At 42.5% G+C, this 14,110-nt stretch overlaps 1 long non-coding RNA gene across 1 annotated transcript in view; it reads right to left on the bottom strand.

The window, feature by feature from the left end:
• Positions 1-10,003: 10,003 nt before the first annotated feature.
• LOC111741243 overlaps positions 10,004-14,110 on the bottom strand; it is a 10,666-nt gene continuing 6,559 nt past the window's right edge. Inside the window, exon 3 of the long non-coding RNA XR_002780933.1 lies at positions 10,004-11,096. This is a non-coding gene — a long non-coding RNA (uncharacterized LOC111741243). The remainder of the gene's footprint in view (positions 11,097-14,110) is intronic.

Below are 14,110 nucleotides of genomic sequence, written 5' to 3' on the forward strand. Positions count from 1 at the left end.
CCAAAGGACTTAGATAAGCCTAGGACAAGGTTAGACAATGACCTTCCAAATTCCCATGCTTTGCTTTATAAATGATTAGCCGAACTATTTCATCCCCACGGATCAACTGGACAAAATGCTTGTTAATCAAACTTTGGTTAAGCTTCTCTCCTTCCTCCAGGCCTCTGAAATTTGGCCCACACTCAGCCTGAGACAGCATACAGCCTCTCCTAAGAATAGGCTGGCCTCAAGGTAAAATATTCTCCGACCTACAATCCAATCATGCTACCCTTTCATCCCAATTTCCCCTCATCCAGTTCTTTCTAGCCTCTCTGTAAAAGAAAAATGCTTTTAACCTACTTAGACACGTGCTTTCTCCTTTGACAGTTGCATTCTCCCAATTGCTTTGTATGGTCAACCAAACACAGAATTAGACATGTCTACTGCCCTGTGCAGAGTATGGGAATATATCGTTCTTGGCACCTGAGCTGTACCCTAGGCATTGGCAAATAAAAGAGAAAATGCATGTAACTCAGCCTTGAAATGTCAGAGGATGACCTGCTCCAGGGAAATCTGAGAGCAGGAGAAGGGTTGGGATGCAGAGCCCTGGCACTGTGACGTCATTGCTGAGCCTCTGGGTACAGTGCCGGAACAAACATCCCAACTATTGTCCTTAAAAACAATGACTTGCAAGATGTTTTTCTACTAGATGTTCCATGGCTTCACTTGTCTTTGTGGTATCCTGGTACAGTAGGAAGGTTAAAGGTATTATGTACCCTCATTCTATATCCGAATAAAACGAAGACTTAAAACCTAAAACAGACTGCCCAAATGTAAGTGGTAGGTAAGGACAGATACAATCTAACTTGAGCTCTCAGCTTTTCAGACTCCAACCAATATTCTGTCTACTGTAAAAATCAAAGAGAAAATTTAAATTGGATCTTTGGGCCATCTATCTATTCTAATTGACAATAAAGTGAAGGACTTCTTTCTACAGAACTCTGACCAAATTTAAAAAAAAAAAACAGTTAAATTAAAACCTAGAGCCTCTAATTAATGTCTTAGTAATGGAGAGTTCATTAGTTTTTATAATATATTCTTTTCCTGATGATTAAAGTGATATACATTTTAGGGTAAAATTTGGAAACTATATAAAAGCATAAAGAATAAAATTTAAATTACTCATAATCCTACCACACTGACATTTCTTTTATTTTCCCCTTGCTGTTAAAATACAAATGAAGCATATGTTGATTTTTAACATTTTAAAAGAGCTTGAGATTTTTATCTTCTTCTGAAAGGAGCATGGGCTCCCATAGGTTGAGAAACACCTCCCACCACAATAAGATACAACTTCACACCCATTACGATGGTTGCTATTAAAAAAAAAAAAAGCAAAGTAACAAGTATTGGCAAGGACACGCAGAAATCGGAACCCTTGTGCTCTCTTGGTTGAAATGGAGCAACCGCTCCGGAAAACAGTATGGCGGTTCCCCCAAAATTTAAACATAGAATTACCATATTATTCATCATTACCACTTCTGGGTGTGTACCCAAAAGAACTGAAAGCAGGGTCTCAAAGAGATATCTGGACACCCAAGTTCATAGCAGCATTATTCATAATAGCCAAAAGGTAGAAGCAACCCAAATGTCCATTAACAGATGAAAAAGAAAATGTGGTATATACATACGATGGAATATTATTCAGCCTTCAAAAGGAAGGAAACAGACACATGCTACAATATGGATGAATCCTGAGGACATTATGGTAAGTGAAACAAGTCAGTCACAAAAAGACAGATACTGTGTGATTTCACTTATATGAGGTACCTAGAATAGTCAAACCCATAGAAACAGAGAGTAGAAAGGCAGTTAGCTGCAGGGGCTGGTGGGGGAAGGAGACATGGCGAGTTGATTTACAGCTGTAGAGTTGCATTTTCACGAGAAGAGAAGTTCTGGAGCTCAGTGGCACAGCAACAGGAACACCGCTGAGTTGTACGCTTATAAATTATTAAGACGGTAAATTCTATGCTGTGTATTTTACCACCATTTTTAACTCAATTATTGAAAAGAAAGAAACAAAGACTCACCAGAGTAACACCAAATCAACCTTTGCCTTCTTCTAGGTGATAAAATTGTAACTTTATGAAGATAGCCATTATGCTCCCACCGGCCTTTCTTTTTCAAGCCAACGGTTAGGTTCATCAGCTCGTCCACATGTGATGGGCTGTTCAGATCCTGTCCTATTCCATTGTGCTCCTTTAATGTTGTTTAATGTTTTCCTTAAAGTTGAATTTCCAGACCGAAGACCATGATCCAGATGTAGTCTAATTGGGATGGAATACTTTGGAACTGTCATTTCCCATAATCTAGCAGACCCTGGACTCCCAGCAATGTGTTCTCAGTTGTCATCAACGAAAACCCCAGGCCCGTTTTGTGGAAGGTGCCTCCCCGTTTGGTACATGGGCCTTTAAACCTAAATGCAGAATTTTTAATATTACTATTATATTTAATTTAATGTGTTAAGTTAAATTAAATTGAATTGCTTCCAACAATCAAATAAGAAAAAAAAAAAAAAAAACACTAGACATTATGGTCTAAATAAAAAAGACCAAATCTAAAAGGCACATGATTCTCTCCTCTCGGCTTCTTCAACTACTCTTCATATGATAAACTTTAACATCTGAGCTTTTGTTAGGTCAAGATTAAGAAAAATACAGCAGACATGGCAAGTCAGTTTCATTTAGTGTGCTTGCATTTGACTGATAGTGGCTGCCTGTAGCACTGTGTTTAGCAGGAATCTGGAGCCACATCCAGGCATAGCAGGAAAGAGTGCAGGAATAGACTAAAGGTGTCCAAGACAGGTGAGAAGGGAGAGGCAAGTATGCCACCCAGTTGCTGGCAAGGCCCCATGGGCTTTACTGTGGTTGAATTTCTGCCAAAGGTCCTGTGATTAAAATCTAAAGGCTATTAGCAGGAGTGTTTTAATTGCTCGTCATTACCCTGTAGTGGGAAATAAAGCCAGAAAAGGAAACCTAATGTCTGTAATTCCCTCAGACTTTGAAGGACATCGTCATGTGCTGGGCTGATTATCCTGTCCTGTCCCCACCCACCCAGTTTTAAGCCAGAGTCAAAATTGGAAACAGGAAACATAATTCTAAAGGAAACAAAAAGACAAGAAAACACGATAATGTTATTTTTAATTACACATTATATGAAACATACATACTTGAAAAGACTTAACTTTCTATGAGATGTATATATATGAATCAATCCCCACTAAGATAGAAAGACATATATCTTATACTATATGCCATATATAACGACAGAAAATTATAGCAGAAATACATAGGAAAAGCCATGATTAATCTCAATATCTTCTGTATTCCCAGCTGTTAAATTAAAAGAAAGTCAGTGTCTTTTTTAGGTTATAAAGCAAATAATGGTCCAGAGCTAAATCTGCCTGTTGCCTGTTATGTGGCCTGTGAGGTAAGAATGTTTTTTATATTTTTTAAATGGTTGGGAAAAAATTAAAAGAATATTTCATGCCATGTGCAAGTATATAAAATTCAAATTTCAGGGTCCATAAATAAAGTTATTGGAACAAAACAATACCCATTCATCACATATGCCCTACAGTTGCTTTTGCACTGTCCCAGCGGAGTCGAGTCATTTTGACAAAGACTGTGTGGCCCACGAAGCCAAAGATATTCACTATCTGGTCATTTACAAGAGAAGTTTACAAGAAAAGTTCTAAGAGATAGTGACCATGAGCATGTCCAGGATATAGTTTCTTTCTCAGGTTCAGCATTGCAACCTCTATTTTGGATCCAAAAGTGAGTTAAAATTTCAAGTGACTTGGGGTTTGTTCTTATCCATGTACTTAATATAAAAGAATTCATAAATTAGAGATCAGTCTGAAGTTTTAATAAAGTAACGAAATACAAAATGGTTATTGTAATAAAAATTATTAAATATTTGAATTTTATTAATTGTAATTTTTTTAATTTCAAATTTTAGAAAGTAGTAAATAAAAAATATTTTAATAACCATTTTCTTTTTAAATAAGAAACAGCAAATAGCCTAGCACCTGACGTATACTGGGCATGCCATAAATGTTTATTGCATTTAATTAAAATAGTTTCTCTTCCTATTTCAATTCATTAAACAAAGCAATTACTACAAATAAATGATCACCCAAATGAGAACAAGCAAAGGCTATTTATTCAGGGCTTGCTACAGCAAGGGAGTCAGCCACCATCACTTAGGTTCTGGCAGGGACTCAGAAGCAGCCTGAGGAGTGGGAAGCTTTAAAGTGGAAATGAGGAAGGCTGTGGCCGTGCTCTGATGGGAGGCGGTTGACATGCAGAAGCTGTAGACAGGCTCACTAGAAGTGGGGTATCCTATGTGATTGGTTAGGGGAGCATATTTGGCTTCCTCCAGTTGGTCCCAAGTTGGAAGCAGGGGCAAAGATTAGGGAATCTGTCACTTATTACTCAATTCTTGACAATTTGGGGCTGATTGTGTAGGGGTTGTCATTTGGCTTACTGGACTGGTTGCTGCAGATAGCCAGTCCAAGTTATAGATGGTCTCACCATTAACTGTTTGTATATTAGCCTCTGAAATGCAAATAACTAAAATTCACTTCAACTTCACAAACATTTATCCAACCACTAGCTACATGCCAGGAACTGCATCAGATGCTAGGAATAAAGAGATGACTATGACATGGCCATTACTCTACATAGTGGGGAGGCAGCCACATAAAAAAGCCTAGAAGGAGAACAGTCTATCCCTTATCTCTTGTAGAGATGGAATTAAAGCTTCTCTAGAAAGAGCTGCTGATGCATAAATCTCCAAAAGAGATGTCACTGCCTTCAAAGGTGATGCAAAGCCTTTAGATCTGGGAAATGTTTATTATACCTGTCTTGCTGGTATTTAAGACAATGTTCTCAAAAGCCTACTCAGCAAAATGATAAATTCATGAAATTTCTTTACCTAATATTTCTTTAAGTTTGTCCTGACAATAGTACTTTCTTGTATCCACTGTTGCTTTCACTCTTAGGAGCCAGATGAGTGAAAACTCTATAAAAATTAGACTAAAGTGCAATCGCTTCCCATAACCAGCTCATTGATTTTTTTAGAAGCATAATCCTGAATATTGAAGGGCACCAACCAATCAGCAATTGTTACACCCCAGACAATGGGAACCCCTCTGTCCCACTTCGACAAGCCAGACCCCAAATTTACCACCTGGCCCTGGTTCTCTCTCCCCACCATACTTCGGATTGCTCCACTTGTCTGTCCTTCTTGGATCTTACAAGTTCTGCTGAGCTCACTGAGGTATATCAATGGCATCCATCACTCTGATTCATTCTATTGGCCAACGCAAGGCACATGCCCAAACCCAAACCAAGAAGACAGGGAAGTAGACCCCAACACAGGGTGAAGAATCGGGGTCAATGACATCATCTACCTCACGGCATCTGTCTCTGCCTCTGCATGCTGCTGTAAAAGCATAAACAATAAAGTTCATGTAACCTGCCCTGCAGCTCCAGCCTCGAGTCTCCTCAGGCTCGTTAATAAAGCATAGCAAAGTGTAGTGTTTTAGAATAGGCAGATTTAGGTTTGTTACCTAGTTTTCACCATTCACACTATTGAAATCTTGGGCAAGTGACTTAATTTTTCTCTGACCCTCATTATTTTCATCTGCAAAAGAGAGATAGTAACAGCATCTTCTTTAGATGTAAAACATGACGTGTCTTTATCGGTAGGGTACAGCTGGAAGGACACTCTCAAACTGGACAATTTACAAGAGTTTAATAAAGGGTCTCAGGGTCTCATCTACAAAAGTGTGGGCAGAGTTTAGGGAAACCAAAACAGGGACAGAGCAGTATCCCAGGGGTAGCAAGAGATATGGAGGCACACAGTCAATCTGCAGTGAGCCATAGGAGAATAATACTCCAACCTCCTTCTCTTCCTGTGCCCCTCTCTCCTGCCAGAGCCACCCAGCCATCTAACCCGTTGACCGGCCCTGGGAGAGCGAGCAGCCAGGCAGAGGAGCCCGTTATCCTGGGCCTATCTAAGAGGCTTCATCAGGGCCTGAGTGAGGCTCGGCAGGAAGACAAAAATAGTGACCGGGAGGCTATGAGAAGGTGACTTACACAAGGACAAGCAGGCAGGCCACATTCTTGACCACAAGAATTTAGGGCTCTTCTCAGTATGTCTAAAATAACTTATGATTACAACATATTTTATAAACTAAAACTAATTTTTAGCACCGTACCATGTCTTTGCATCTGGTAGCTCATATTATTTTTATTTTATCATCCTTGGAGCATTTTAAGAAATTTTAAATAACCTAATGATACTTCACACTTAATGTGCACTGATAAACAGTAATAATGAGTTGGTTTTTCTTTGGCATTACCTATGTGCTAGGGGATGTTAATGCAGCACTCAGCCTATTGTTTAGAGCAGATATCCTAGATTCAAAGCCCAACTCCACAATTTACCAGCTGTGTGAGGTTGGGGGTTTTCTCACCTCTCTATCCTTTGGGTTCTTCATCTGTGCAATAGGGGGAAATAATAAGTTTGAACTGTCTATATAAAGTGCTGGCCCATAGTAAATACTGACACGTTAGCATAGCTCAGCTCATGTCATTACTACAACACAGTGAAGTCAGTAGAGGATTAATCCCAATTTACAGACAAGGAGATGGGTTCAGGGAGATTTAGCTACCTGTCCAAGTTTATACAACTTCAAATCTAGGTCTTTCTGACTCAGACCCACGCATGTTCTTAATCACGGTGTTATGCCAAACTCCCACCCTTTATCAAATCTGCAGCATTTTGAAAATGACAGAGTTGTTTTGGATCCATGTGCATTTATTCTATTTTTTAACTTTTAAAGAACTTTTTTGTCAGTTGGTCTAAAAAGCCATTTATTCAGAATGGAACTAGGGTCACAACAATCAAGCTATGGCTTGAAAACCACAGAACGAGTCACCAGTTCTGGGTTATAAGGAGGGGGCTAGGTCCTTGTGGGGAGCCCAGTGGCAACCTAACCTGAACGGGAGGTCAAAGCAAGAGGAGCAACAATGCCCAGCTGAGACCAGGGCGTTCCCACATCTTCTGATCTCCACAGTAACAATTAGATATAAGTATGAATAATGAGCAATGCAGAAAGTGTACATGGAAGGTTACGTGACTTGTCCTTCAGAAATGCTGCAGCCACGACGTGTACTAGAGCTTAAGTAAGGTATGAGGCACGGAGTGGAAGACAATGTTGGTTGAAATGGCGTTCATTAAAGTTCTTGTTTTATTTTGACATCCTGTCTGAGAGGGGTTTCAGAAGTAAAGAGTAAAAGTTCCCACTGCCCAAATGCTTTGAATTCCTTCTTAGTAAGAATTTGCATTTCAGGATCCGTTTCTAAGGACCTGGCAGTCGACCCCTCCGTTTGTTTTGCTCTGCTCTGATTTACGTCACTGAAGAGCAAGGCCCAAAACAGGGATCCTAGAACAAAGTCTAGAAACCAGGTCTCCTGAGAACAGGCCACTGCCCTTTCTTCCTTACTGCTTAGACCCCAGAAAGACGTTATGATGGCAAAAAATGGGAGGTGTGAACAGCTCCTTTTTATGGCCAAGGAGACAAAGCAACAAAGAACCGAAGTAGCTTTCAGTAGAATTATTACGAACCCTAGGCCTCCCATGAATAATCTACCACTAACCTCGCTCTCCCAACCGACTCCCACCCCCAAGGAAGAATTAACCACTTGGAACAGATGAGTTTAGTTTCCTTTCTGTCCTAAAGAGGGGAAAAACAACATCACTTTCTCTCCTCTAGACGGCATCCAAATGTGTCTCCACTTAGCCACATTGCTCAGGACAAGAGCCTTTGAAATTAATGATGCTTTTCTAAGAGTAATTGCTTCTGCTCTAATCATATGCTATTTCTTGCTACCCACGGGGCTCAGCATTAAGACTGCCTGAAGGAATTAGCAAATTGCCCAAAATGCACTGCTCTCAAGCCTCCAGGTTGCTTAATAAATGATGATGAGTCACCCGAAGCCAGGTAGTCACCTTGCATCCCTTATAGCATGTGAATATGCTTCTCAAGAGGCAAATCAGAATGCGGAACTGGGAAAAGTAGGGGCTCAGGATTTTTTTAAAACCTTCCCATGAACATCAACTCTAATCGAAAAATAAAAATTAAAAAAAAAAACCTTCCCAGCTGTTTTTTTTAATTGAAGTGAAATTCACATAACATACAATTAACCATTTTAAAGTATACAGTTCAGTGGTTTTTAGTGTATTCATCACATTGTGCAACTACCAGCTTTCTAGGTTCAAACCTTTTTCATCGCCCCATTAAAACACCATGTACCTATAAGTAGTTACTCCTCATTCTCGCCTACCCACACTCCCCAGTGATCCGAAGTCTGCTTTCTGTCTCCGTGGATTAGCCTACTCTGGATAGATCACAGAAAAGTAATCAAACAATATGTGACCTGGCTTCTTTTACTTAACATAATGTTTTCCAGATTCATCCACGTTATAGAATGTATCAGTCCTTTTTCTGACTGCATAATATTCCATTGTATATACCACAATTTGTTGATCCATTCCCCACCTCTCTTTTTGATCTGAATTATTCAGGCTGGTTGTCCAACCGACACATACATAAAGTTTGACCCTCCTCTTCAGCCATCTAAGCAGCATGGCATCTCACTTCTCACTGTTGTACACTGTCAGCTTGGGGGTGACGTAATCTTTGGTGAGGCTTTCTCCACTATCACTTTTGGCAATTTCTGGACATTATCCTAACAAAACAATTAAAGTTGACTCATTACTTTTTTCTTAACATTCTTCTACCTATATTTTTCAGATAAAATCTGTATTTAAAACAATTGTTCACCTGAGAGACTTGTTACTTTAAAATACAGAAGGTAAAATCATATTAATATGAATAAAATAAATACAGAAAAAAAACAAGAAAAGGTTTAAATATGCACTTGGAGGCACTCATAACAAATTTATATATTTCTTATATCAAAAAGCAAAATAAAGAATCAGACTGGATAAGTTCTAATGGATTTTAAATAGTCTTTATGTTGAGGGAAATCCAAAACATAATATCATGGAGGAAAAAATGAAGGGTAGAAGCTAAAAAATAAAATGTAAGAGAACAAAATAGAAGGATATATTGGAACATATCTCAAAGAAGAAAGAAATACTGTACATCTTCCAATGTCAATTTCCAGCTCACTAAGGCAGTCAGAATTTGCTCATCAATTTGATGATAAGTTTAAAAAGAGTAATTCCATCGGACATAACTTTGGATTTTTAAGACTTAGAAGTTCAAGTAAGTGTGGGCAGTTACATGTTTTTAGAAGTGGGAGTCTAAATGTTATGGTGATGTCTCAGCTGGATTAGAGGCAATTCATAAAACTGCAATGACTTATAAGGACTTTGGCCCTGACTTGTCTAAGTTATATCAGAAAATAAAGTTCAGTTTAAATTAAACAAAAGAGTTAAACTAGCTTATCTGAACCCTGAAAGTCACTATTCAAGGTATTTCATAATTCTCTAATGTTCACTCAAAAGAAAAAGGCTAATTCCACATCGGGCTTTACTCAAATGTTTACTGTGTTATTTTTACGTGTAAGGTGGTACAAACATGTTTTCATAGGAAGTTACCTTTGACACCATCGGCAACATGTAAACTATGAATTCCCACAAGGGGGTTGTATTGCATAAGGAAATTATATGACTGTGGCCTCAAACTACCGTAAGAACAAAGGCAAAACCTACCTGTCACAATAAGACGAAAAAACAGACACTTCTCATTCGAGTTCAATTAAATACAAAACAAACAGTCCTCTATCCCTGTCCATTGTCTTTGAATACCATAAAGATAACTTCCAAGGTTTAAAACGGAGATCTGATGCTTTAATCATTAATATTCATCATTCTATATTTTATTATTATTTTTTAATTCATATTATAATGTATAACATTCTGGAGCTACAGGGAGTCACGGCTAAACACGTGGGAGACAGCTCTGCTGCGCATGCTCGCCGTTTTGCCTCAGCTGACACCACTGAACTATCGAAAACCCGAATCGTAGAGCAGTGCTCCGTTTGTCCTCTTGAGGAACGAGGTTCGTGATGTCATCAGCCCCAGAGGCAGCATTAATAACTCTGGAAATAGCAGCCCAGAGAAGTTTCCATGAGTAAGCATGGAATAAACGTTAGTGGCTCCGGCAGAGCATAGTTTGTGTGCGGCGTGGCATTTTGGGCCACATACATCATTCGGTGTCATCCACAAGGACGGCCACCTGATTTTCGCCATCACCGGCCAGAATCGTCCTATCCTCCCACGGCTCTCCTCCCCTCTCAGTGACGCAATGCAAACTACACGTTCGGCCTGCCTGTCAACGATGCAGCCTCCGGCTTCGGAGGAAACGACGGCGCAGGCCCCAGTCTGCAGTAGTCACCTGATCCAGGTTCGCCCAGGGACGTCACAGAAGCCCCGCACCCAGCGCGTGCAGCCCTGCGGCTGCCACGTGACCCGCCCCGGCTGCTGTAAGCCGGGGCTCCGAGGTTTCCAGAAACTGCGGCGGGACTCTGTCCTGTTTTTCTTGCGGGATGTCTGGGAAACGTGCGAATACCGCCTTCACTCCGGAAGCCCACGTGGCCTTGCGCATTGATCATAACGAGACGTCCCAGGAAGATGCTGTTAACTTTCCCACAGCCGCTCTAAACGATACAGACAGCGCCGCCGCTCCGGCTTCCACTCATCGCTACGCCGACTCCGGCTGCTGAACTTCTTAGCGACCACCTTGCCCTGCTCCAGCCCATCTGCCCCCCACTTTTGGTGTGAGCTGCCGCAAATGGCACCATCCTGGGCTGGGGCTTGGGGGAGCCAGAGGTGCTCCAGGCGGCGATGGCAGGAACAGGACAGAGCTGCCTCTGGCGATGAAAGTGGAGGGAGGTGGGAGGCGGGTCAGGTGCTGGCCCCCAGCAGTGAGCCCGACTCTGAAAGCGAGATTTTTATTTCTGCCGCATGTTTCTTCATGTCTTTCTCATTCATTCTCCTGCCCCGTGAACAAAGGACTACAACGTAAAAAGAGAAAGAACCGCCAGTTTTTAGTACCGACTATAAAATCGCTACGATTAGCACTTTTTGAGCTTTCTTGAGCAGTGCTAATTTCCCCCCGATGTTTACTCTGCCCGCTCCTTTCCCACGATTGGCGGGAAAACCTTTAAAACAGAAAAGGCTTGTGTGCGTGTATGGCCCATGCACTAAGCCTTTGAATTCGTCAGGCACGACCTGGGCTCCTACTGCCAGAAGAGATGTAGGCCGTGTCACAGGAAGTGTCACCGTGTCGATCAATGGGGTGGGGGTGCATTCTGTGCCCAGACAAGACCCGCATCAGTAAGCGTCTCCTCTTGCCGCAGATCCTACAGCAACAAAGCACTGAGAATTCACTGATGTCCAGAAAGGGTACCAGACAAAGCATCAGGTGGAGAGGCCGCTCCTTAGCCAAGCAAAAGCTAAAAGCCACTCTCAGAAAAGCAAAAACGACCTCAGCATTTTGCAACACATATTGGAAGAAACAAGTCTCCATAGAAATCAACTGATAATACTTGGAGTAAACATGAACCTACTGCAAAAAAAATTACAAAAGTAGAGTCAGAGGCCTTTATACGAGGGTGCCAGCAACTGGGTTCAATCTCACTAGAATGAGAAGAATATGGGAGAGAGGCAACAGAATCTGATATAGAAGACTTGATCTGAGCAAGATTATTCCTGTGGTTCTAGCTGAGAGCTCTGAATTGATTAGCATGCTTTCAGAAAAACAACAGCAATTAAATGGAAAACCCAACCCGAATTAGCTTAAATTATACAGAAAGGTGCTAGTCCACTAAACTGGACGACCAAACGGAGGGTAGTTCTGCCTTCATTTCTTTGACTTCCAAGTCTTGGCTTCATCCTCACCAGGTAAGGAGACAGCTACAGCAGGTGCCAGCACCACATGCACACGTAACAAAACTGTGAGAACAGTGCATCTCTTCCTACAGCTCTCCCAAGAGCGAATAAACCTCCTAGAATCTCCCAGTAAACATCCCCAGGGTCGCATGCTTGCTTCTGACTCCGTCACTGCAAACAGGTGGAGATTACCATTATTGCCTTAAACAATTCAGGCCTGTGCCGGGCCAATCCCTGCACAGCGTGACTGCTCCCCAGTGGCGGAGGAATGTGATGGATATTGAAGACACACCATAAAGCCTACAATAGTTTCCCGGCAATTCCTTAGTCAGGAGGCAATGGTAATGATGCCGGAACCCCACAAACAGCCTTAAGAGTTTGAGCCTTGTCTTTGTGTGAGTGAGGACGTTGGGGTCACAAGTAACAGAAACACAATTAATCCCATCAGCTAAGGGAACTGGCTGGTTCTCAGCAACCAAGAAAAGGTTAACTTCTGCCCTGAGGGGACATCGGGGGGTGTGGCTGGGCTATGACCGAACGGGACCATGCGTGCTGCCGAGGCTCTCCCTCCATCGCTCACCTCTGCTCCTCTCTGCACATTGATGTCACTCTTTTCCATTCAGACCGGCTTTTTCCAGGTAGCCAGGAAACTCGGCTGCTGACAGCAACGAACGATTACATCTCACAGCGTCAGCTACTGGAGAAGGACTGAACTCAAGGCCTCTCTGGTCTCAAGTCAAAAACCTTTGGGGGAGCATTTGAGAGCTTTCTTCCCAGCATGTCATCAGCTTGGTTCAGATAAACTCAGATAAACTCTCATTAAAAAAGTCTTTGGAAAGTGCCTCATGGGAGGAGCTTGGGTCAGATGCCAATCTCTGAACGAATAACTGGAGCCAGGGGTTGGGAGTCACTCTGCACTAACACAGCAACTTCTGGGCTGACTGGGAGGATGGAGGAAGAGGCAGTTCCTGGAAAAGGGGTCCTGGGAGGACGATCCTAAGTGTCCCCTGCGATGGTTATGCTCAGCTGCATAACGAACTGCAGAGAGTTCTCATTCTACGGGAAGGGAGCCTTCATTTGCAAAACTATTTCTTAAAAATAACCCCACCAGGTGTTATTATAGATAATAAGTGGACTCTGACAACTGCAATCAGATTAGCAGGACAAAAGAAAGTGCCTTCTTTCTCTCTGGGTGAGAGACACCCTTGGCTTGGAAAGGAGAATTAGAGACACTGTTATTTTCCACTGTCTTGGGGGTTGAATCCTTCCCCTTCCAGATACACAAAAAACGGCAGTTGTGAAGTAGAGCAGGAGTTCGTAAGAAAGGAAGAAGAGATACTGGGCCGGGGTGGAGAAGCAAGGCCTACCTCTCAGAAGGCCATAGGGCTATGAGTTTCTCTCTTGGTTGGAGTTCCCCCAGCAGATCCTGAAAATAACCGGGGTACAAGTACTTCCGAGGTCGACCCAGGAAACAAGTGAGGGAGCAGAGAAGTATGTTCCAGGGTGTGAGGTAGGATGTGTTAGTGGTTGCTCTGCTGCTGTGGACGACTGCGGCCCCTCCGAGAGGCTGAGTAGGACACACCTCAGAATCGCCCCACCAACGAGCAAGATGGCTGGGATTTTTACCCAGCGCCTTCTGTCTCCATTCGTTGAGAGTCGCTCCTGGGGTCCTAACTCCCCAGCACTTCAAGCATCGCATACTCACCGGGCCAGAGAAAACCTTTAAATAGAACCATGTGCTTGAGGTAGGAGGCCATTGGTGTGATATGGAATCTGTCCACTCAAGTTACGGGTGACCTCCAGGGTGGGCCAAGGGGATACTGCAGGAGGCACTGAGAGCACCTGCTCTAGTTCCCAGAACCCAGACCTTCAGGAGGGATTGATGTGGAACAAGCCATAGAACAGAATCTACACATGTGCCTCCCACCAGGGCTGGGCAGTGCCGCGATTCAGAGCTGCTTCAGTGGAGAGACTGCCTACAGGAGGAGCAAGTTTTAGAGAGTCCAGGTGACATCAGTGGCAGTGTTTTCCTGCCTGGGGAGTGTGTGGCACAAAAGTAGATAATTTTAGCAGGTTCGCCGGCAGCTGATTCCCCCAGTGAGCCTCTGGAGAAGACTCCTCTTTCCCGCGCCAGAGC

This window comes from Pteropus vampyrus, unplaced genomic scaffold (genome assembly GCF_000151845.1).
Source record: "Pteropus vampyrus isolate Shadow unplaced genomic scaffold, Pvam_2.0 Scaffold75, whole genome shotgun sequence".
NCBI lineage: Eukaryota > Metazoa > Chordata > Mammalia > Chiroptera > Pteropodidae > Pteropus > Pteropus vampyrus.